This window comes from Columba livia, chromosome 3, assembly GCF_036013475.1.
Source record: "Columba livia isolate bColLiv1 breed racing homer chromosome 3, bColLiv1.pat.W.v2, whole genome shotgun sequence".
Classification (NCBI taxonomy): Eukaryota; Metazoa; Chordata; class Aves; order Columbiformes; family Columbidae; genus Columba; species Columba livia.
The window spans coordinates 12,581,070-12,607,258 of NC_088604.1; the positions used below are offsets into that span (position 1 = coordinate 12,581,070).

At 39.9% G+C, this 26,189-nt stretch overlaps 1 protein-coding gene across 6 annotated transcripts in view; it reads right to left on the reverse strand.

Annotated features, from left to right (window-relative positions):
* VSNL1 (visinin like 1) overlaps window positions 1–26,189 on the reverse strand; it is a 94,355-nt gene that overhangs the window by 16,549 nt on the left and 51,617 nt on the right. The window lies entirely within an intron of this gene.

The window sequence follows — 26,189 nt, forward strand, 5'->3', positions numbered from 1 at the left end:
TGAGCAGCATTTAGATAAAAACTAAAGCTCAACAGAGAAGAAAAAGAAAGAGGAAAGACAAAACCTTAGTGCAAGAAGCCTGGAAGACTTTTCTTTGTGACTTGAATCCAATGGATTTTCCCAAGCGTGGGAAAGGAGAGGGAATGACACAGCCCATTGTGGCACCTTTTGGGAATTACAAAGGCATGTGGGCAGGTCTAGAATAAACCACAGGTATTCTAGCAATGACAGCTCTTGAGTACAGTGTCTCTTTTCCTATTAGTTCCACAGATCAACTCCATTAAGGAAAAGGGATCTTGAAAAAAGACCTTCGAAGGATGTAAAGGAGCATTATCATTCCATATCTAGGAGCATATCATTCCATGTCTAAAGTGGTGCAAGAAGGCAAAATCCTTTTTGAATACAAATTACTTTTTTCCATCATTCATGCTCTTTGCCATCTGTAGAAAGAGATGTAGAAAAACTCCCCGTGGGCCGTATGGATCACGGCTGTCCCACAGAGACACCATCCCCCTGGATATGCTGTTGCTGTGCCAGTACTGATTGTGCTCATGAGACAATGTGGATAAAGTGGGGATATTGATGACAGTGATACTTAGTACCAGATGTTTCCCAAAGGTGTCTCTTTTTTAGGCAACTGGCCAGCTAAAGAACACAGTATCATCCCACAGAGCAGAGCCTCTTCCCCGTTACACCCTTCCTACTCCAATCAGCTACTGAGGGTGCAGACTTTTATCAGACCAGCTTAAATGGACTGGATGTTTGGAGGGGGAAAATCACCCACAGATTCTGTTTGGTCAGTACTGTAACTTTGTACCATCACCTTCCAGTGGGTTTCTGTGGCTTTATCCACTCTTCCAGGAATCTGCCATGATCACAAGGACTTATTTTAGAGAAATCTGTAAATCTATTAGTGTAAACTGGAATATGTTGTTTGGTGATTTAAAGCAAGAGAGAGGCAGGGTTGCCTTCTCCCTTGCATTTGCCTTCGTGAGTAACTCAAATCCCTCAGTATGTGGAACCTTTGCATTTCAGTTCCTTTTTGACAGGAGAAAACCACTACTGAAGCAAAAAGCTACAAGAGGTAGAGCAGTCTCTTCTGTTAATGACAGACAACCAGCTAGGAGTCCATTTGGTTCCTTTAAGATCTTAAAATTATTCATATACTTAGTCTATCAATGACTTAACACTAGAATTCAGTAAGACCATACAAAGAGATAGTATAAAATTAATGGTAAATTCTGCAGACAATGAGTTGCCTTTAATTAAAAATGATCTAAAAAGGTGAACAAAACTATACTAATGAAAAAGATGCATCAATATTCATGCTTAAAAGAAAGCTAATATCCATGCCCATTCTTCCAACACCAGGACATCTCATTGCATGCACTATTTGACACCATTATAATGACGGAAGTTTCAGTAACATAATTAGGAGTCAGCTAAAAATAAGATACAATAAAAATCCCTTAAGCAATACACCTCTCTAGTGCTGATTCTTTGCTGCTTTGTCACACAAGCTTAGTGTAGTTACATGTTCTCCTTAGGATGAAGTAACCCTCTGTGCACCAGACCAGCTGAAGATACCTGTACCACTTCCATTGCACGTAAAAGTATGAGTATGTCAAATGTCCAACTGATGTTTTCACTGTCGTGGTGGATGCAATTTCTTTTCAAAATCAGATCCATCTGAGTTCTTCCCCTCAGCTACAAAAAAAATCTCTAAAAATCTGAAAGCCCAACTGAATCCACTTGCAAGAACAAAATACAAGGTCTATTTATAGACACAGCAAAACATAACTAGAGGGATATACCAAAATCAATCTTTCCCATTAATAAACATTACCTCAAAAATACACTCAAAAATGTAGACTGATGCAATCTGAACAGCCCAGCAGTATAATTATGGTAAGCAGCTCACACTGGGGAACAACTGTTGCTTTTCCACATCGAGTAATGAATATGAGCAATAGATTTGACTTTTTCCCCCAAGTATTCTGGTAAACATGTTAAATAAATCAAGTTGTAGGCTTTCATGAATACACAACAGCTACTCAGTCCTTAGCAAGCATGCAACAATACAACAACAACAATAACGGCAAAAAAATAATTCAGTATTGAGGTGAAAATTCAAAGGAGAATTAGTCATACATGCCTTTGGATAAGTTAGCTCTCTTATGAGGGCAGCACATCACATAATCTGTAATATTCTTGCACCCCAGAGTCAATAAAGATTAATAAAAAGCCCTATAAACATCAATGGTTGAACAATAAACTATGTAATCATGACTAAACTATTATGCTACCAACTACTTTCCAGATGGATGCTGGTTTATGCTCGTCAAGAGGGATCCTCCCAGGAAAACTGTTCTGGGTGATGCCAGTTCCCAAAATGTCCTTTTAAAGGTTACAGCTGGGAGATAAAATCCAGTTCCTGACACCCCCAGCTTTTTCATATCTCCTCTATGAGCTGACTGCATATAATGCTCTCTAGAGATGAGTTATTGCTAGAGGAAGAGTAATGACATGTATTTCACACGTGCTTGATAGAGTCACATTTCATACCAGATGTAATTAATGATGAAAAATAATGAGCTAATTCTAGCATGATGTTAAATTCTCAAACAAGAAAAAAATCAAAACCAAAGTTAAAAGAAGATGAGAATAAATAAGAAAGCATTCTCTCAGTTGATTGCTATTATCACAGACATAACAGGTGGGCATCTTCTCTAGCACAGGGGTGTTCTGAATTTGCCTTTCTATTGCATTCCTTTCTCAAAACACTCCTGGCTTAAAGGGTCTTCTTGATGGTCAAAGGATTTTCAAGCCTCTAAAAACTTCATAAATCATCTGCGAGAGGCATTCAGTGAACAACCACCCTCTGAAAGCAGCTGTCTCTAGAATGTAAGTAGTTTCACAGAGACTCCATGTGGCATCTTATTTAAGATATATGACAGAATTGTCTGGTTTAGAGGTCACGCTCTAATAAAAATAGGGAAAAGCCTCCCTTCTCATAGCGGGAGACCTTTATGGAGAGGTGTCAGCATCTTTGTAATTAAGGTTACAACCAGATTTCCTTGTAATGAAGTCTTAAAACTATTTTTATCTTTCCTTGATGAGAGACAAATACCTAAGGGTGATAATACTGCCCAGGCAAAGACCTTCAACAAACCAGCCAGGGAATTCAGTCTCTCAGCATGTAACAAATAAGGAACAAGAAACACAGAAGAATTGTATAGAGTCCCTGTTAAACAACAGGAGAGAAGAAACTTAAAATATGCCTTAGACACGGCATATCTAAAGAAAAAAAAAAAAAGCCAACCAAGCTAATGGGCGCCAGTGCTTTTTAGAGCTGTCAAAATATGGAGAAGCTTGTCTTCCAGGCTGAGGTGTAGGGTCCAACTAGAAAACACAACACTGGCATTTCTTCCTGTGCCTGGGATGGAGCCCAGAGGACACCCAGTCCAGCTGCCAGGGCAGATTTAGCAGCATCATCTGCCATGACCCTGGGCAGAGACAACTCAGGAGAAAGAAGGTAAAATCCTAAACCACAGCACCAGGGTTCTCACAGTGAACATTTTAAGCACTCACTCAAGCAAAAACCATTAGCAGGTAGCGGCAGTATTTTGGATTTTCTGACTAAGCTGGAGAGAGAATTCTGAAAGCACCAAAATCTACGATGGTCAAAGAGAGACTGCTTTCTGAGGTAGCTCTGTTCTTCCCATCTTACACAAGTGTCAGAAAGAGTCTGTCCCTCTGACATAGCTCAGTCTTTCCTGCTGGAGTGTAAGGACATGACCAACTCTTAGGAAGCTCCCAGGGGTCAATGGTAATGTCACAGAAGTTTACCAGTTGGAGAATCCCTTTGTCAAGGCTTTGGCTCTTCAATTGGGGAACAATGAGAGTGTACTCAAAGCAAGCACAGAAAAAGGTAGCTTTTCCACAGCCGTCCAGGTAACTCACAAAGAAAACCATCTAAATTCAACCTAAATAAAACCCTGCTGGCAGAGAAAGGTGGTCTTAAATTTAATAATTTCTACTTGCTGTCAGCATCGATACTTCTTCCAGCCCCAGCTCAAAAATGTTTGTGTCTGGCTTCTCTTATTCACTAGATTTCTGACTGACACTCAGCTGTGGACAGTCCTGATATCTGATAGGTACCAGAGTACCTGCATTCATCGTTTGTGAATACACGATCTCTGTTCTGGTAGCACTGCTTGCTAGAAAAAATATTTTTGCGAGACAAAGTGTTTAAACCGTCTGTCACATTCAGTTGAACAGCCAGCCTGACAAACAGCAATCCAAAGCTCATTTCTCCATTCTTCTTCATCAACAGAAAGAGAGGCTGCATCTTGATGGGGCAATACATCCCAAGACAGGCTATATATCCCAACAGCAGGCGTGACCTGAATCCCATTTCAGCGAGCACTTTGTGATTTCTTGAGAGATGAAAGATGAAGGATTGCATGACTGTAGGCTGAATACTGAATGGCTCAGTAAAGAATGAGATTTCAATTCTCAGCTGAAATACCAAGTGTTATTTCCTCATCCTGTCTTTAACTGTCTGTGCTGCCTTGACTGAAAATTAGTTAATTTTCTTCATGCTGTTAGAAACCTTTTTTTTTTTTTTTTTTTTTCCCATAGCTAGCACAGTCATTATTTGGATTTGGTTTGAGAACAAGAAGATAACACCCTGGGACAGAGTTAATGTTTTTAACTGCTCTGGTCTGAGAGCCAAGGACCTTCTGAGCTCTGCCCACAGGTGTGGGGCAGTAAGGGGGGCATGGATGGGCAGAGCTTGACTGACATGCAAACTGATCAATAAGAATATTCCATCCCATGAGCACCATGCTTCATATTTAGGAAGAGTTGGGATCTTCCCTTCTTGGTGCTCTTTCTTGGAGTTGGGATGGCGACGGGTTGCAGGAGTTCTGTTTGGGACTATTTTTATTTCAGCCTTTTGCCAATCTGCTGCTTGCAGAGGCCTCTGGGCCTTTCTGCCTTTTTCTCTTTTCTCTCTCTGGGATCAGCTGTTCGGGACAAGGTGCTGCTTTCTGAGACTGGCTCCTTGGTGTGGATGGAGTTCATAGAATTGCATTGAGTATTTTATATTCAATTTTTTACATAGTACTAGTAGTACATGAGTGGTATTTTGTTATTTTATTAAATAGTGTTTAAATAAATAAATAAATAAATAAATAAATAAACTGTGTTTATTTCAATCCACGAGCTTCTCCCTTCCGATTTTCTCCCCTATTCGGGATGGGAGGGGGGAAAGTGAGCAAGCAGCTATCGTGGTTATATTGCTAGCGTGGGTTAAACCACAATGCTGTCTTTAACCTATAACCTTCCCAGATTAACTAATGAACTAGACAGTCCTGTTGAATTTCCAGTAAAATCCGTAAATATCTACCATTTAAAACAAACTATTCTAATCAGGGATGTGAAATGACAGGGAGAGAATGGGATGGTGTGACACTGAAGCTTGAATGTGATGCAAATTTGAGGTCACAGTATCATGTGTTTGAGACCTGTCAGGAAGCTGAAATAAAAGTGAAGCTGTCACAGTGATACAGTGACAGTATAGTTCAGCACGCTGATGAACTGACTGAAATCCAGTATGACTGGAGAGCCAAGGGAAAAAAAGCCTTTTATTTTTTTCCTACCCTGTGTACATAAATAGGAAAGATTTTGTTCTGTTGTGCTATGAGCACACTCCGAGATGTCAGTCTAAAGCAAAGACTGACCTGTGCTATATTTAAAGAGTGGCAGAACATGTTGACTTTTCAACTGAACGTATCCTTGGATATTTCTATTGCTGCAGCAGAGCTGACTGTTTTCACAAGAGGGCAATGTACATTTTCTAGTCACAGCAAACTAGTTTGTGCTTTGACAGCTATCAACGCTCCCATTGCCTCAGGAGAGGCACCAATCTGTAGATATAGCTAGCTATACCGATTTGTAAGACGTGTGGTTAATAACAGGTTTTCAATTTTTAAAAGAGCTGTTTTCACACCTACAGAAATCTGAGCGATCCCAAAGTACTTTGCTAGCACCAGTCTAATCCCACGTCCTACCCACACGGGTGGACACCAGAGTACAAGCAGAGCAAGGTAACAGAATAAATGAGCTTGTGAGATCATACATAAATTATCAACCTACCAACTCTACCACTTTTATATCTGGCACATCACCTTATTACTTTTTGGGTCCATCTGCTTGGGACTTTTGTGTGAAGAATAGCATGGAATATTTCCTTTAAGTAGCCTTTAAGAAAAAGTTCCCAGACAAAGGGCCACCCCACATTTGCAGACTGAGTCCCCAGTGAAGTACAGCCAATCTGACAAGTGCCAGGAGCACCAAAGCGGCTGCCCATGCACTGCAGGTCAATCTGCACATGTCCAGCATGCCTGGGGCTGACACCAGAAGGTGCAAAGCTCATTGTTTCAGTGCAAATTAGTTATACAACATACAGACATCAGTTATACAACATACAGACATTAGTTATACAACATACAGAAGTTATGAGGTGTCAACCTGTTGTTCACATTGCATGGTGTGGAAGCACGTAGCTCTCCCCTGGACGACCACCAAGAAGTCCAGACACAACTGTGACAAACAGCATTTTTTAAATTTCAGATATTGGCAAGAATTAGCATGGCTGAATCATCTACAGCTCTCGAGTCACGAGAGCAAACTGCACGACGCAGAGGGCCAGCAAATTTCTGGCTGCTCTGAAAAGCTCAGGAATTACAGTTTCCATGTAAAGCAGGTGAGATCTTGGTTTCTAAATACGCTGGATCATGAATCTGATCGTCTTGCAAATTCTTCAAGGAAAGGCTGGGTTTTGGTTTAAGGCATTAGAAACAAACGTCAAAGCCAACCAATGAGCTAAGATGAGGCTTTTATGTCTGTGTTATGCTTCTGAACAAGTCCCAACCATTTACTTAGTCATTCACATTTGAATATTGCATAATTTGTTGCTTTATATTGCACTTTTAAAGCCAGGTTTTCAGCTTTACCTAAAGATTGTCCAAAGTTGAGTGAGAGTGTGAAGCATGAAGGACCTAGCAGGAGCTCCCACAGTTGGGGGTCAGTTTAACACAGTCCCTGTGCCTAACACTGTTTAATGTTTCTGGGCTCCTGAAAGCCAGGCAGCATCCAAACAAGCTTCAAGGAACTGCCAGAGCTCTGGGGCCCTGAAATTAGCGACTGTTTTCACTGGAAACATTTATGATATTGGAAGGAGGATTCCCCCACATTCCTAAGCTTGCACTGAGATCCCATAGGCTTGTCGTCCCCCTGCCTGCAGAGCAGATACAAAGAGCCTATGGCACTGCTCTACCTCCAGAACCCCCTTCCACCAACATCTCTTGTCAGTTTAACTTGAAAAGATAAGAGCAATTTAATCTTTCCTGCCTTCGACTTGAAAGTTTAGTTCTAAATGTATTTTGACAGCAGAAATAAAGACAAAGTTTTAATAGAACTAACTGAAGCACAAACTGAATTATGTATTTCTATTTCAGGAGACAATCTCACTGCTAATAACATCACTCTCCTTCCAAAAGCATGCATGACAGAATTCAAAGCATTTCTCTGTTCCTTCACAGTATTTTGTATCTGGCAGTAGCTATGCAGCATACAGAGCTCCCTTTTACACGTGGATGTGTCATGTGTCTCACTCGCTTTGTCCAGGAGTCGGGGTGGGACCATCTGAATTGCTGAACCAGTCTGTCTGGAAAATTTGTACACTAGCGGATTAAAACACAGACTGAACCCTGGCAACATCCCTGCTTTGGATCTCTGCCTAGAACCTTTATTTCTTCATATTCAGTGTTCTCTGGAAACATGCAACAGCTGCAGGCTTTCTGTAGGACCCCCACACTGACAACCTTAATGGAAGCACACAGCAAGGCAGGGCCTAAACTGTATTGACAGCCTGGAGCATCTTAATTCTCCAGCACTGGATCTTTATTTGGTTCCCATCTTACAGAAACGACTGCAGTCACAAAGCAGCTTACTAAGCTGGGGTCAGATCTTGAATATAGATGCCTTACTCACAGATTTGTTCTCAATTAGCCAAACACCCACTGAAGTCACCAAAAGTGCTAATAAAATGAAGGCACATTTTATTTTGTGACCACAAGGAAGATGACTGAAAGAATTTACATCATCTGCTAAACATACGCTCTAATGACCACCACTGGATTATTAGTAGTGACCTAGATGTGAAAAGCTTTGATCTTCTTACTCCTGGGTTATTATCCAGTTTCTAGATCTCTTAAGGTCAATCAGAGAGAACAAAAATTAGGATGGGTGAAAACTGCATGCAATTATGAGAGGACCATTGAATATCGATCGCCAGACATTTCACTGGATAAAGCAGGCAGACACCAGCAAATGTGATTAATAAGGGCAAGACAGAAAACACCATGAGACTTCAAAGAAATCCAGGGCTGAATAGCTTGAGGCAATGAGATACAAAGTCTTCCACATGTAGGTCACCAGTTTTAATCCAGCTCTGGTCATAGCAAACTCTAGTCATTAGTATCTGACAGCTGTCTGGCAGTGATGTAGAACAAGATGGTGGTCCCAGTTTAATTGTTAGTGGTATCTGCAAAATAAAGCATATCAACAGAACTGTAATGCTGTTAAAAGTATAGGCAGGAAGGTCAAGGACTGACTGGGCATTGAGAGAGGGCCTCTACTGAAAAGCTTCATTTTCTATTAATGTCAGCTTGAGCTATCACAAGGGTAATAAATCTTTGTGAGGCAACAGAGGATAAAGAAAGCAAAAAACAGTTCAAAGAGAGCTGTGGAAACTCCGCTACCTTGAACCCAGATCAAGGGCCAGGTCCGCAGCTGGTGCTTCCAACAAAGTGCTGGTGTGACACCGGTTCACAGTGGCCCAGGACTTCTCCCTGATAGTTCCAACAACAGCAGCACAGGCGGCAGGACCAGAAGATGAGACGGCAACACATGGAGCCATGAAGCCATGAAGCCAGGGAGGGAGGGACGGAGGGAAGGAGGAAGGAAGGAAGCAAGCAAGCAAGCAAGCAAGCAGACCAAGGCCATGAAAAAGAAACTTAGAGGGAAGAAGGAGCTCTGAACTTAGAAGATGACCTTAGCATGAGTCTTTCCCCACATGGAGCTCCCTGGTTTTCACATCTTGGTCCAGTCAAGAGTCTATTATGTACACTGTTGGTCCCACTAGTGTCTCTGAGGTGGGTCACAGTGGACACCATGGACTGCAGGAACAGCCCAGGTGGCCACCTCTCACTGACCCACGCTGCCCCTCAGCCCGGAGTCCCTCTTAGGAGTCACTGCAATACATGAGACGTAAGGAGAGGATGAAGTTGTAATTCACATAATCAGAATAAAGGGTCCGCCCAGAAAAGACTAATCAGGAACAGAACTCCCTACTGCTGCCTTTTCAAAAACTTTTCTTTACAATAGGAGAAAGGCCTGAATTTCCAAAGCCTATGTGAAATAACTAACATTCACATCAGGAAGTAAGAGATTATTTTACAGTTTGCAAGACAGATACTCCCAATTGCAGATCAGAACAGAGAGCTCTGATTTCTATGTTTAACTAAAAAATTATATATATATATAGAGAGAGAAGCAATTGCCTCTAACAGGAGACTTGTCTGTCTTGAAAATAGGAGGGTCCTGCCTTGAACAATGCACTCTTGATGTTATTATATAAAGCACGGTATTTTTACATCCAACAGTCAAATTATCTGAAGATATGTATTTGCAAAAATGACACATCAAACGTGCATAAAAAGAATAGCTTAGAGTTTAAAATTATGGTTTTAATTCCTTCTTCCTTACAATGACTAGTGCTGTAGCACACAAGAAACATGGCCAAGAAGGACCTGTGCCTTTTTTAAAGTATTTTCCTTGTAAAACTCATCCACTTGCTTTTGGAACTGTGTAAGTGACATGCAAGAATCACATTTCTAAGTATTTCGTATTCGGCAATTTCTTATAAAAACCAGTGCTCTTTCGTATTGCCTTTTAGAATTGTGCAAATTCTATACTGATCATTCTAATAGTCTCTCCAGCTGTTAAACAGAGACAGATTTATTGACAGATTTATTTTTTCTTTGAATCCTTTCCCTAAGTAAACAAATAAACAATACAGAAATGTCCTGAGGTAGAACAGCCCCAGGTGAGAGTTTTCCCAATTTCCAGGATAATTCTGTTTGGTGGTCTCCAGCCATCCATCCATCAAGTTGTAAGGTAACCACTAGATGGTGGTGGTGTCTACCACACATGAGTACCTGATGTTTTTTGCTCGGCTTTCTCAGAAAACTGGAGGAAGGAGAAACATTTCAGCACACTGTACAGATCTCCACTGTGGTGTACGACAAACAATATCCTTGATCCTTCCCAAGCAAGAGCCAAGTGCTTTAACTTGTTACAGGCTGCTGTGTTACAAAAGTTGCATGACAGAAAGTCTTAATATTTGGGAAAAATATGCCCAGGGTGATACAATTGGTTCTGCAGGACATTTACAAAAATAAGGAATTCAGGAGGTTTTCTAGAGTTCATTTAAAATAATCACATTCTGCCCCATCATGCTACAGCTGCCTTTGTTGAATTTAGCTCCATAATTGGCGGTGGAAACCTTTGCTTTCTCTCTTATGGAATTTACATGTTCTGCTGCTTTCCCTTCAAGCAATGTAATTAAAAGAACCTGCTTAGCATAATTAATTTGTGAAACAGGTTGGATGAAATGGGATTGTATCCCAAAGGCTTTTTCAGCATTAAGTGAAACTTCTTCAAGTGTACTGCAATCTAGTCTCCTGTCCACCAATTTCTTGCATTTTGCATTGTAAAAGTTCTTCATTTTGAAAAGTGCTACAATTTGCAGCCCAGTTCTGAGTTGCACTGCTGATGTAAACCTAAATTATACAGCTCATTCTGCAAACCATGTCTGCAAACCCAGAGTATCTAGCCTCTGAGCAGAGGGTGCTGTGTAGTCAAGAGCTCTTACATGTTGAAGAGTTTTTGCTGAAATTGATTTATCTTCCTCAGAAATCCTCACCCCAACCTGATCTGAAACAACAACATAGTGATTTAGATGTTGAAGGGAATATTGCAGTAAGTCCTGCACAGCCAGCCAAGATGAACACTGAGGGAACAGGGAAGGAGGAACAACCTCCTGGGGAGCACCTGGGACCTCCATTACTGAGCAACCACTTGAATCAGCTACAGTTTTGTGTCCATCCCCCACAAAAGCAGTTCTCCCCACTGCACCAAGACCTGGCATTCTTCCCCCCTTGTGTTTGGGCTGTCCCTAAGGATATGGACCTGAGCAGCTAGGACATGGGCCACCCCACCAGCACAAAAGGCACCCCCAGGACCCTCCTGCCCCCTCCCCTGCCCATGCATTGCCAAGGCACACACAGAGCCCCAGCCCTTCTGAGGGCTCCCCACAATTAACAGCCTACTAATTGCAACATCCGTGCTTTTTTAAGTTATTTTTTTAACTGACGACCTGTCCCTTTTGGTCTGCAACAGACAGATTTCAGATTTCTTAACCTCCCTTCCAGACAAACTCGTTTCCAAAGAGTGATAATACATCAATCATTTATGGCATTAACAGCTTAGCTCTAGAGACTTTTAATTTCAATATAATCACCACTAGCTGGTAACAGCAGGCAAATGGAAAGCCCTACCCCCAAACCTCATTTAAAGATGATCATCCCAGATTAGAGAGAAAGAAGATTATTTTAATGATCTAACATGAGAAAAGATTATTTGGGTAGTTTTACAAAGAGTGGAGTAAATTTATGACATGACGTTGATAGACAAGTGACGCAGAAAACACAGCCCAGTCTCCTATGGAATATCTTTCAACCGATTGAATTTACATGGGGACTAATACACCTGATGCCTGGCAGTGGAAGGGATCGGGATTATTCTGTGCTGAAAGACTGATGTGTTGTAGTGAAGCACCTTCTAAACTCAGCTATAATGCAAACAAAAGTCATTTAGCAAGGTCATGGTTTCTAATGATTGAATGATATTGCCTGCCAATATAATTTGTATTTAAGCCCTGGTTATATTGCTTTTATAAGCGGTTCTTTTCTAATATGAGTTCATCAGGTAGTGAACTAGGTGATGCTGCTCAAGCTATCACTGATGTGGAACACTGGGGGGTGAAGTCACCAGATTTCATTTCTTGTTTTGTGACTGGAGGGAATGAACACATGCAATGCTGCCTGAGGTACACATTCATTCCTCGAAAATCAGGCATGAACCACAGAAATATGCCAGTCTAACAATGCTTCTGATATCTAGGGGGATTTGAGCAAATTCTGTTATTACCTTTATTAAAGAAGTCCTCTTCCACACACAATCACTGCATTGCATCACTGGAGTGTTGAGATGCCATGAAAATAGTCTGCAGTGCATACCTGAAGCCTTGGCTTGCAAACTTGCAATGACAGGGAGGTTTATCAAGATCTGCATGTAAGGCTATTAATTATAACCTACTAAGTTTTAAGCAATAAATGTAAATCAGAATGATAAGAGAAAAAACTAATTTAATACATTTTTATCTTATATTAAGTTATTAAGAGAATGGGAGAGAAACAAGAACTTGATTGCTTCCACAGGCTTCATAATCTTAATGAGTTATTATCAAATACTTTCTTAAACTCTTTAATAATTGAGTTTAATTATTAAGTACAATATTGAACGAGCTATTAAACTTGTTAAACAGGGGTCAGATAACCTCCTGAGCAGCAAACTTGGAGAAACTCATCATTGCATCTCATAATCAGATGCCCATGTGAATTCTCTGGTATCTACGAAGGTTTCAGTGCATGTTGGTGTTTTTCCACCATGAGGATATTAATAGGTGTCCCTGGGCTCATGTGGATATTTGTTATAGAAAACTTGCAGAAATGTTTTGGGTTTTGTTTTTTTTGTGTGTTGAGACTTTCATTCCTCTGTCCAAATTGCATGAATCATAGAAATAGATTCAAAACTCATTACGGGAAGTCAGAAAGACAGATGTAAACATGCACACAGCTCAATCACATCATCTTTATTTCCTTTAGAAAGGAGACAGCAAATATTGTCCAGGCAGATTTAAATGACAGACTAACTCCAGGATCAACCAGCAAGCTCAGCCAGAAGCTCTGACACAGGACAGACCAGTGCTGCTCCCCTTTCTTCAGCATCACCTAGAAGATGTTGAGGGAGACTGACAAAGTCACATTAGCACCACGTGTCAAGGCACCTTAATAGGAGTTCAGAAAACTGAGTTTAAATCCTCGCAAGTAGGGGCCAGACTACACCTCAACCCCACCCATATACTATAAGCACTACACTGGGGGCTGTAAAGGAGACAGAAACACTACTTTGGTGGAAAGGCTTGAATTCACTTTGGTGCCCTGCTCCAGGAAGGGCTTTCTGCTCTAGGAATCAAGAACCGAGGGACACAGCCACCTTTGGCACAGCTCACGGGATGCAAGGTTTCCTGGGAGCAGGGCCTAACCTTAAACTCCCTCCTGGGCACTTCTCATCAGAGAAGCATCTCTTCCCTTAAAATACTGGCTCAAGTGACTTGGCTCACCCTACCCATGAAGCAGGCACCACACACACATCCTGGGTGAAGAAAAAAACCCCAAAATTTATTTTCCATTGAATCTGTTCTGTTAGGTCAATTGCACATTTTTTATGTTTCTTTACTATTTATATTATGTTAGTACACTCAGGGTCTCTTGTGCACCTGTCATTTGCACAAACTCTCCCCAACAGTACTTTCCTTCAATGCACACTGTTCATGTCACTTTTTCCAAATGAAACCACTCACAAGCAATAGGCTGTTCTTGCTCGAGAATGCTTAATTTCCTTTATGCAGGTTGTTAGCACCTGGGTTGCACTTCTGACGCCAGAGTATAACACAGGGATGTTTAAGACACATATCTTAGCACTGAATCACCCATACCAGGTCCCTCTTTCTTGTCCAAGGCAGATAAAGTATGTTTTTCTCACAAACTGGCAAAGAGAAAAAGAGACAAAACCCAAGCAAACACACTGTATTATATGGACCCTGACTTGTGAAAAATAAGGCTTAACATGTAGAACAGCCACTGCTTGCAGAGTTTATTGATTACACACATCATATGTTAAGCCCTTCACTAGCAACAGAAGGTAAGATAACATGTTCTTGGTTGTGCAACATTGCACAACATTCTCACTGACACTGGTAAGCCTTCTTGCCAGAAAAGCGCTTTTATATACAAAAGGAAGATGTCTTTTAAAGATTAAGGCAATGAGAGGAAGACATATCCTTAATGAGTTCAAATATTGCCTCACAAGACCAGTCAATGATTTATTTCTTCTTAATTTAGTAATGGGTGGCTCTCTAGAGGAATTAAAGATTGTTTTGACAGCTGACTGAAACCATCACAGCTTTTGGACTCTATTTTCCTTCTATCCGTCAGTTACCAGAACTGTCCACCTGACTTTGACTTCTCCCTTTATTAGCAGACTGTTCTTATTTTACCAGTACACTGTTTTAGCAGCAGACTGCTTCTGTTTCATCTGCAAGTGAAACAGCATTGCCAGCTTACTCCTTCAACATAGAGGAGCAATTTTGCAGGGATGCTTTGCAGCGACAGTTTGAAGAGGGCAGGAATAAAGATTACCTGCTTTTTCCGGGTCTACCCTATGGTCCCAGCTTCAAAAACTGCTGGTTCAGGGGTTATAATATAATCCCTGTCCCCTGGGGAGACCTGGCTGGGGTCACTGTGACCACAGCTGCCAGGACAACCATTGGCAAACATCAGAGGAGATGCAACACGGGCTCTGCTCTCATCCAGAATCAGTGGGATTAAGGGGTTCATTCTCTTGGATAGTTATCCAAGGGACCTGTTTTGTTTTTGTTTTACTTATAAGGCTTTTATTTGTGACCCATGATGCTATTTAGTTTTAACCTTATCTTGCATTTCAAGTTCTCCCCAGGTACATTAACTTAAATTACTTCAGTGAAGTTAAAACACATGAGGCCAGGTGAGAGCTTTAATGGAAGTGCTGGCATGAGAAGTAATCAAATTATTTAGAGGTTTATTTTTCTTCCCGTGGCTTTTCTCCACTGGTGCCTATGACACAATCTCTTCATTCCAAGCACTTCAGGTTGGTGCCTTCAGGCACTGCTATTCAAAGAGCAATAAGATCCTTGTTTATAAATCTTAATACACATGAGAAAAGAAAGAGGTAGCCATACCCCTTGAAATATCAATTACTGCTCTGAGAATAGCAGTGAGATTTTCAAATGAGATAACCATTGCTTCTCCTTACAGCTTTAAATATATCCCCAGAAGAAAAGACAGATCAGGCCGAGAATACATTGCCCTTTAAAACAGCATTAACATATCATATGCAACAAAAATAATAAAGCATTGTGAGATACAGGAATGCAGAAAATCCAGTTAAAGACCCAGCATGGATATTAAAGGGAGCAGTTGCAAAGGCTGGGGTTATCCAAGGCAAGCTTGTGGCCCAAAGCTCCTCTGGAGTCAACAGAGAGTGACAGGTTTCACATGGGGTCAAACCAGAGACCTTACATGAGATCCTGGTTCTGGGTGATCCTGGGGAGCAGCCTTTTCTGTAACTGTAAAGAAATCTAGGAGACACTCACTCCTCCTTTGGTGAAGGGCTTTGTCAAATTCTTTGGAAAGTCATGTAAATGGTATCAACCATGTTACCTTTATACACATGCCCATCTACCACTCTGGAGATTGCCAAGAGGTGGGGAAGGAGCACATGGCATTGACTCTTCCCCACCAGACTGTAAATACATAAATCCCAATGAATAAATTGCAACTTCATACTAGTGATGCTGATAATGGAAATATAACCCAGGTACCTGGGTGCTGAAGAAAAATAACCTGTTTTCACTTAGACCAAACCATTGATTTAATCTAATTTCTTGTATGTCACTTTTTCCATGTCACTTGCCAATTTTAATTTTTTAAATACAGTGCAGTTTTATTACAGAGATATAAACTGGTCCTATTTTTAAAAAAATTACATTGCAAATTCAGTTTTTCTGTTCCTGTTTTCCACAGCCATAAATGTGTTAGTATATTTTTTCTGCATAATGTTTTGTCCCATTGTTTTCCACAGCCTAAATATTTTGACCCAAATGTCACAACAGTTTTGTTGCCTTATTTCAACAGTTTTGTTAGTAAAACAGTGTGTACCAAAGTACAAGCAATACATGTGAAAATGCTTTGTTTCTTACAACCCAACTGTTAAGGGATTACATGTATGTACGTCATTTCAAGCAAACCAAGGAAACTAAAGAAAATATTAGGCATCTACTGCATAAACCGCCTGTCTAAAATGACATTTTATGATGTTATATTCTCATCAGAGTGTGCCTTGAAGTGCATGGAAAAGTAACCGTTTTCTAGGAAACTTCTCTTAAATGCTTTAGTAAAGACAGTTAAATGCTTTACTTGGCTAGTAGCGTTATTCTAAAGGAGAGAATGTCTTAAGGAATTATACAATGTCTTCGCAAGCAGGGAAAAATACGAACAAACTTCCGAGGAGGATAAGAACTTCTGCTCTGTTGTACATGAAAAAAATCTGACATTTTCTCTGTCCAAACAGTTTGAACTTGTTGACAGTGCTCTCTGTCCTACAAAAATTTATCTTCCCACTGTTAACACCATGCCCACACTGCTGCAAAATTCATCTACCTGTCCTGTCACTTCAACCTTCAGCCTTCGTGGCACCTCTTTCTTCACTGTACCAAGGCAGAAATGTAGACCAGCTCTTCTCTACAAGCAGCGACATTGCCTGTAACTATCTATGGTTTTGGAGCAGGCAGCATTATGTATACTTCCAGTGCGTGCCTACTCTGGGGTATTTCCTCCTCTTCCAAATGTCTTCTTGAAGTCTGTCTGTGGCTGCCCAAGGTTGGACAACAGGCCTTCGGGCTGTGACTTCTGGGGCTCTTGGTGCTGCTTCACTGTGCACTTTTATTCTTATGGTCCATTTCCCTCTATCTACCACCTTCTCTTTAAAGGCAGACTCTAAGGTCTGCAGGGTAAAGACCATCTTTGTGCCTTGTACAGCACCACTCATAACGCGCCCTTAGCCTTAAATCCTAACACTGTTAACTGCAGCAGCATTTCTAACATCCAAACAATTTCTTAGAAACAGTCCCACTCTGTCAAGCCAAAGGCATGAGACCAAAAAGAAAAACACCAACAGAAAAGAAAGTCAATCAAGTCTTAGAAAAGCATTTGACAATGACTCATTCCATATCCCAATATAAATACATCTGTCTTTAAAAGAAACAAAACCAATACTAAATATTATGAATCAAATAAGGTCTATTTAAGAATAGCACATGCATTTAGCTGTTTTCTACTTGATATTCTCCCTGCTCCTTGCTGCCTGTTATCTAACATCGCACATAGACCTAACACTTCGTGGAAAGATCTAGCAAAGCAAAAATTATCTGATAACAGTCTATTTTCAAGAACAAATCACCTAAATATTTCAAATTGATCGACCTTCTAAATTTTCTCTAACACATAACCTTTATTTACATGTCTCTAGAACAGAATTGTATTCCTCTTATACCTCCACATTTCTACACATTTTCAAAAACACATTCTTCACTTGTTATTTTAAGTATATTACACATCTATATTTCCTTCCATCCTTTTTACAGACCTAGGATTTAAATTGAAGCTTTGGCAGGTAACTCAGTCCTGTTGCTTAGCAGCAGCTGAGACACATGTAAATGCAATGATGGAAATTCTCGCGGTTACAGAAGTGGAAAGCTCTTGCCTGCTAAAAGCGGATGTTTATAAATCGGCTGGAAGGAGAGTAAGTGGCAATATTAGATTAGAAAAATTCTTTCCAAACAAAATACAGTCTTGAATACAAAGCCAACCAGCCTGACACAACCTAAATAATAGAGAGAATGAGGCTAAAAAAGCAAGAGTCAATATTTAATTATGATTGGTTTTATATATTGATCACTCAAGTATTTTAACCATCATATGATTACCAACAAAACAGACCACACTCCATTTTGTTTAATGAGTGAAATAATGGATTCATTAAAGTCAACTCTATAACTGCCTTTATAGAACTAGGATTTCATATTTTCTCTTTTTTTTTTTTCATTAAAACATATTTTTACAAGCACTGATCCAAGTGTCCATGTGAATCCAAAGCCAACTCCTAAGTACTCGGCCTTGGCTTAAAAAAATACCTGTTTTAATCTGTATTTGATAGGTCCATATGCCCACAGGAACATGGGGATTGCAGCTGAAGCTTCTTAATTCTATGGTACCATCAGCAAGAAGGAACCTAAAATGGTGTCCAAATGGAAACAAATGGACTTGACCATGACCCAGGTCAATGACGAGGACTGTCCCTTCCTGTATGTGCTTCAGTATCTTCTGCATTGCCAGCATGCAGCATCCTGGAGGGTTGTGCCCATGCACATCATTAAAGACGTAAGGCCTAATTCTTTGCACATGTAGGATGCAGTTTGGCTGAGGCATCTAAAAGTTAGTTGTCTAAGCCTAAAAGTCAGGTATGAAACTTGAGAATCCCTTTATCGTAAATGGAGAATGGCATTTCCATACTATCATTAATTTCTTCCAAAAATAAACGTCTAAGATCAGATAAATTCCTTTAAGAACTCTTCTTCAGCCCATAAGCTATTAGAGAAAGGAAAGTGGTTTTGTATAAGGCAGACAAAATAAATAATCCTCTGGAAATGCCACTCTCTTTCCATTGAGTGGAGCCTAAACGACAAACTAGCCTTCAGATGGAAAAATTAATCTTAACCCTTACATTTGTGGTGAAGCTCAAACGTGGGGATGAGGGTGACTAAATAAGCAATGATGCTAGTCGAGAATGTACTGGATTTTAACTCACAGGCTCTGAGAGCTACCCCCAAAGGTACTATATAATCACCCCAAAATTATCTGAATTCCATTTCCACTTCTAACTCAGACTGATTCTTACAGTCTGGAAACGAGTTATTTTGATACCCAGACCTTGTTTGGGACTTCTTCTACCTAGAGATAATTTAAACCATCATATTTTAGTCTACAGTGCCACATTCCCTGAGCTCTAACTCCATTCGTTGTTTATACATTGCACATTTACACATTGCACAAGGTTTTCTTTCCACTGAACTCTGTTCAGCAGAAAGGAAGAAATAGCAGATTTTCTTATTCTGAATATTTCACAGAAGGTTTTATTTATTCCATCTGAACATCATTTATTTGTGATTTTTTTCTCCCTTCTAAATATGATAGTTTATCAGCCTGTGTCACTCATTCTCTATTCATATCCATCAGCTGTGCCTCTGGCTCCCTTGAGAACACTTCAGTTTTGTTGCAAGGCCTAGAAATATGACAATCAACAAATATTTCTAGGTCAAATCCATTGTCACAGTATCAGCATATTCATGAGAAATACTGATGCAATTAAACACCGATTTGCCACTCCAACCACCAGTAAGACAGATATAAAACACAGTTTGTTTTATACAGATCTTTTTAAATTGTCCCCCTTTAAGAATCTTGTGAAAGATAATCAGTTATATCGAAGAACCAAAACAGGAAAAATACTTAATACTTTCATGGTGTTTTGCATTTTACTGCTGTACAAACATTAACTAATTAAGCCTCACAATACCCAAGTGAGGAATGGAAGGAAGCATTATTACGATTATATATTATAATTATACTGTCTCATTTAGAATTTCCTGGCTTGTGACTTTTAAAGTAATTATAATAATTATCATAAAACTAATAAAAAGTCAGAAACAACCTTTTTTTTTTTTTCTTTTCAGTATGAACGTACCCTAGGCTAAGCAAAGAAAGTGTTTCGAAATGCCTAAAGTACACTTTTTCTTCATGTATCTCAGCTTCTGTTTTTCTGTTGTTCATCTGAGTCCACAGGATTTGATCTTGCTTCCATCAAAGGGAAGAAAATCTTGGTAATGATCAAAGGGGGTCCTTGATTTTAACAACAATAAAAAACTATTAAGTGAGCTTACCTCTGTGATTTTTACTATTTGCTAAGAAAACATTTTGAGACCTTGATAAAAAACGTGCTTATATGTTCCAAACAATAATATAAGGCCTCTATGATACCTTGCAATTTGCATTAATTTTTAATTTATTATGTAAAACTGGTTTTCTCTCAAATACCTCTCAGTAGTGCCTGCATTCCTCTTCCTAATTCTAGGCTTCTAACAGCTCACTCACACCATTTAAATGCAAGTAGCTTTCTTCAGAGAGTGGTTTCTGCAACCTCTCTCATACATCTGTCATGTAATGAGATGATGTGCCAACTGGAGATGCCTTTGCTCTCCAGTAATAACATCATCCATACATTTCTCCTGTGATACTGGAATTTGCAAGGTCTATGGGGACAAAACCTATTTGAGTAACTATACAAAGGTGTCATACAACATTTGAACTTTCAAAGGGCTCTGTTATAATAGCCAGTCACTGCAAATTCTTAGGAGTTAACCACAGCTGGGTCAGCCTCTGGGAGAAGCTTTGTTACAAAGCCATAATCAACTGAATGATAATTTGGAAAAGGAACTCAGGTACTTTCTTTCAGCTTGAAGCACAGCAGTTGTGATGATTTCTTTCTCCTTCTTCTTTTCTCATTATGTGGTATAAACCTAACAGTACTAATATATATACAGTGGATCCAGCAGAAGAAAAGAAAGAGAAGCAGCATAATTAACATAAAATACACACAATACTGTTTTGATGACAGTTGCTGGAAAAAGAAACAAGTTAAAAGATCTGATAGTATCAAGCAGGTCAGCCCAAGATTAACAGAAGATAAATAGGAAGATTCATGTTCCTAACTTGCAATCCAAAACCCAGCCAGAGCACTAGTCAGTCTTCTAGGTTGTCACCTGCATACCCCAGCCATGGCTGGGCATGGTGCTCAGTTCTCTGCCTGTTAGAAAATCATAGAATCATAGAATGTCCTGAGTTGGAAGGACCGACAAGTATTATCAAGTCCAGCTCCTGTCCCTGCACAGGACAACTCCACAGTTCACACCATGTGTCTGAGGACGTTGCCAATCTCTTCTTGAACACTGTCAGGCTTGGGGCCGTGACACCTCCCTGGGGAGCCTGTTGCAGTGCTCCAGCACCCTCTGGGTGAAGAACCTTTACCAAATGTCCAACCTAAACCTCCCATGGCACATCTTCCTGCCATTCCCTCAGGTTCTGTCACTGGTCACCAGAGAAAAGAAAGAGATCAATGCTTACCCTTCCTCCTTCCCTTGTGAAGAAGCTATAGACCACTATGAAGCCTCCCAGCAGTCTCCTCTTCTCCAGGCCAAACAAACCAAGTGACTTTAGCCACTCCTCATACAGTTTACCCTCCAAACCTTTCACCAAGTTCGTAGCACTTTTCTGGACACTCACCATCAAATGCCATCAACAGTGGCTTTCCATAACAGAAATCCTTTTCTGCAGCAAGTTGCCAATACAATCCTTCTGCTAGTTGTAGATAGTATTTTGTCTGTACTTGCCTCATGACACTAGGAAGACCATCTGGCTAAACAGATGTGGTAATCTGATTTGTTGGGCCAATGAACTGAAAAAAACTCACAATGGCTTGAATGGGAGTTCCCAGGAGTGCCCAGTCCAGCATCTTCCCTTGTGCGCCTCCAGATACTATATTTGTCATTTTAGGATGAGCTTGGTAATACATTATTTGCTTGCGGAAGTTACCAAGAGAGAAGGAATTTCCATACAAAAGAAAAAAGAAGTGAACATATTCTCATTACAAAAAAACAACAAACAAAAACCAGTCATAAGGCCATCTGTCACTCTTTGAGGAGTATATAATATATTATAAAACAAGCAACTGGTAAAGTGCAAGCCATGTTTTAATCCCACAGAAAGTGTCAAATCTTCCATGGATTTGAACAGGACCGCTGGCTATTCAATCTGTTCATTTCTAACGTTATTTAAAGACTGCAATACAGTTCTTCAGAACCATGCATTTTATTACAGATGTATAACATTAAACGTGGAATGGATTGTCCAGACAATGTCCCCCTGCCAACATTCTCTTCATCGTCTGTCTTAATTTTTAAAATCTATAGGTTTATAAAAATAAATGTAAGCTTACACTTATCCAGCCTCCATTTTTCTTTTTATCTCCTTTCATTTCTCAAAGCTGTGCTGTTTGACACCACCACCACTCATATAACTGTCACTACTGCCAAAAAAAAATTAAAAATAAAAAAAAGACAGAGAAAAAAACCCTAAACTTCTGACACAGTAAATGAGAAATGTATAAGTTCAAAGATTTAAAGGAAGGCATTTCAAAAGTATTTCTAAAGACATTTCATTTTAGTTCAAGTGAAAGATCCTGGACAGTTCAGCTCCATTAACAGTGAATAATGAACACTCAACTATGCCCCCTCATTTTGCTTGCTATGCAGAATCTTGCAAGCGCTTGTAGGCTCATATTTTCAAAAAGTTTTCAACTATAAGATCCACCTTTGCCTAATGGATCAGGCTGGCTTTCTGATCTTGGACTGCCCTTGTAATAAGGTGTGGCAGATGCACGTTCCCCCTTTTACCCTTTTCCCTCTGAAAACAACAAAAACTGCTACACCAATGGACCACCGTGGTCATACACATGCCCCATGGTTGACAGACAGGACCCTTGACCAATAAAATGCCTTGGCTAAGAGAAGTTTCTTGACAACTCTGGACAATTACAATAAATGTCCACAGCACAGATTCAACTAGGGTATAAATGGAGCCCCCCAGAGACCCCATTTTGGGCTGGTCTTCCTCAGAGCAGCAGGTCTACAGTGGAACACTTTCCTCCTTAGAATGGCCATCTAAGGAACACTCCTCAAGGACTGAGACACCTTGTCTTATTGGCAAGCGATCTTCTGGGTACCCCTGAAAGTCCTCATTTCATATGAGTGGGAAGATGAGCATTTTGAATAATTATTCTAGAGTTGTGGGATCTGATCCACTGAGTCTGAATTGGCTGTGTAGTAACTGAACCAGGATCCAAATCTGTGTTTTATAATGTTGCCAGGGTGCTGAATAATTTTTGATAACCCGCATTTTTAGTTGGTTTTCCATTAAATAGTTCTGGATAGAATAAAGTCTGTTCGGAGCTTATCACCTGCCTAAATTAATAACTAGGCTGTCCCCATGACATAAAGAGAGAGACAAAATAAAATTACCAAGCCCACATCACAGGCTGAATGAACACAACTAACAGCAAGATCCTCATTAGGTTAAAGTCAAACAAGGCACAGTTGCAGAAATTCAAAAGCTGGAGAAGAAAACAACAAAGGAACAGACATCACGTCAGGCTTCACCATTCATCTAACAAGTGCCCTAGGAAAGAGGAGTTATGAGCTAGCTGAGAAGAAAAGCACATTATGGTCAAGAAAAGGAAGGGGATGTAGCTCAAGACTCTCTATGTCTGACAGCCAGGATTGCACAGGAGTTTGGAGACACCGAGGTTCCACCTTCTGGCCCACTCCAGGAAGAATGAGGGCACTTTGCTCCTTGTGGAAGAAAACTTTTACTTTACCATTATATTGCATTCTGTGAATTTCCCAGTGATAGCAAGGTAGATATAATAGATGAGTACAACAGATACAATAAATTCAAAAAGTGTATTTTTAGTCCATCATGGACTACACTAAAGAAATATTCTCACTTTGGTCAAACTCTCCCTCTACCATAATGCTTCCACTTCACCATACATGTGACTTGTGCACTGTTACAGTTCCTTTTTGTTAAATGGTTAATGATCCACACAGTACCTAGGGACTGCTTTTTGTAAAGAGGGTTTTTTTCCCTTGTTTTTCTTTCGGTTCCAAGACATCTTGTCTGCACGACAACATGACTTCAGCTATGCCTTGACCAAGCTATCGCACCAATGTTCTGGCAATAAAACCTGGGAGAGACTTCTTCAACCAGTGGGTTACATGGACTCACTTCCACCAAACATATACAGGACTTCCATGTAATTTTTATATCATTCCAGGCTTTTACTCTACATAAAAGTGAAGGAGAAAAGGTAAAAAGTGTTCTTGCCCACTGGTGTACTTCACAGTGATATGGGCCACCCCACAGAAATCAGTGGTCCTCTCAGGACTATGTGCTTGCTTTCACAGCATTGTATGTAGAACAATGTTTCTATGAATCTGGAAACTTAAATATAGCCCAAAGTATTCTGGCAATATGTAAAATGAATGCGCATGAGCCCAGAATAGATGAGAGCAAAGAAAATGACTGAGATGAACAATCACGTGGAAATAAAGAACACTGGGTATATGTATAGAAAATGGAAACAAATAACTGAAAACTGCCTGAAGGCAAGTACGATTAGCGATAATGCAGGGATAATGTTTTCATAGGGATTAACTGTTCTGGAGCACTTTTCCCATGTGTAAAGCACAACATCCTTTTTATTCAGATAGGTTGATTTGGCAGCCTCTTTACTGCTAGCAACAACTATTTATTGTGCCTGCGCAGGAAAAATTCCACCCTCGGATAGCCAGAATGCAGTTCTTTTATCTTGCACTGACAATCGCCCGCTGGATAGAGCTCAAGAGCTAATTTCCCACTGATAGCCCACTTCTATAGGATGCCTATTAGAAGTCTGTGTGCCAAAGCAATAATTTGCACAAGTCTTTAATAGATTTGGCTACGTGTTAATGTCATTTTTATGCTGAATGTGTGAAAATCTGCCTTTGGAAACAGATTTGATTTCTTTGGAGAAATGTCATTATTCTTACAAAGGTAACTAAGAGGTATATCACTTTAAAAGAAACTGCTGAATAGAAAGACTTCTTATTTCCAACATTTGCCTTTTGTTAGCATTATTTTTTTACTCAGTTTTATCACCCTGGACCTGTAGTTATTTTCTATATGAGAAAGTTAATTTTCTGACAGCGAAAATAAGGCTTCCTTACATGTTTTCTTAGAGTATGTGCTCTCTTTCATGGTTTTTCATGTTTCAAGGATACTCCAGTGCAGTAGACACAGAAAACATAAACTGCCCCGTTCTCCTGAAACATAAACTGCCCTGTTCTCCCTGTTCTTGGCCGTACATTAGAATAACCCCAGAATTTATGTCTCTGTGAAAATAACATCAGGCCCATTAAACACCATTTTCCTGCTATACAGAAAAACTCCAGGGGAAAAGAATCTTAAAAATAAATGAATGGATAGACTAATACACCATAGGGGCTAATTTGTGGCACGGAGTTTGCAGTTCTAACACAAGGTTACTAATTTGTTGGGCTTCCCATGTCAAATGATGTATTTAACTGTAGCAAAAACTAATTGATAGATAAATAATTGCTTCTTCAAGCCAAGATTAACATAGCACTCTTACAATTAAATATGACTATTGCTATTATAAACTCTCATTTCAGAAGCTTATTTTACACACCAGCATTTTTTCCAACTAAAAAAAAAAAAAGAAAGACATTAGATATGCTTTAAACAGCTGTTCTAGACTTTAAGCACAGTTTTCTTGCTGGCTTTTTAAGAACAACCATAAACTGGAACTCAGAAAATGTACCTTTCTCAGTCCAAGTGTTATCTGAAGTATTACTTAAAAAAAAATCCAAACAACCAAAAAAATTGCCATGTATGGATATTATATTTTTAAAAGCCCAATATTAGTAATTATTACTTTCTAAAGTAATAAATGGAGTGTTAAGGTACCCCTTGTTCTGCACAAATGAGCAACAGAAGTGATGAGAAGAAAATTGTGTGCGGTACCATGACTGTGAAGCTGATGCTCAGCGGTACCTTCCTGTGGCTTTAGATATACATGAAATAGCATGACTGTATTCCTCCAAGAAAACTTTGGGGTTAGGTCACCACTAAGCCACTGAGCGCGGTGGATTTCCACCTAAGTGACTTGCCCGAATCAAGAAACCTAGAAAAGTCTAATCTGTAGATATATATGTATAATGTCTGTACCAAGTTTACCAACCCATGTGTAATGTAAGACTCAATGTGCTGAAGGTGCTTCGTACTGAAATGTAGAAATGGGACCCTGAGAAAAGGAGATGTGTTTTACTCCTGAATGAAGGCACCCAGCCTTCCGAATTGACACCAGCATCTGTGAGAGGGAAAGTG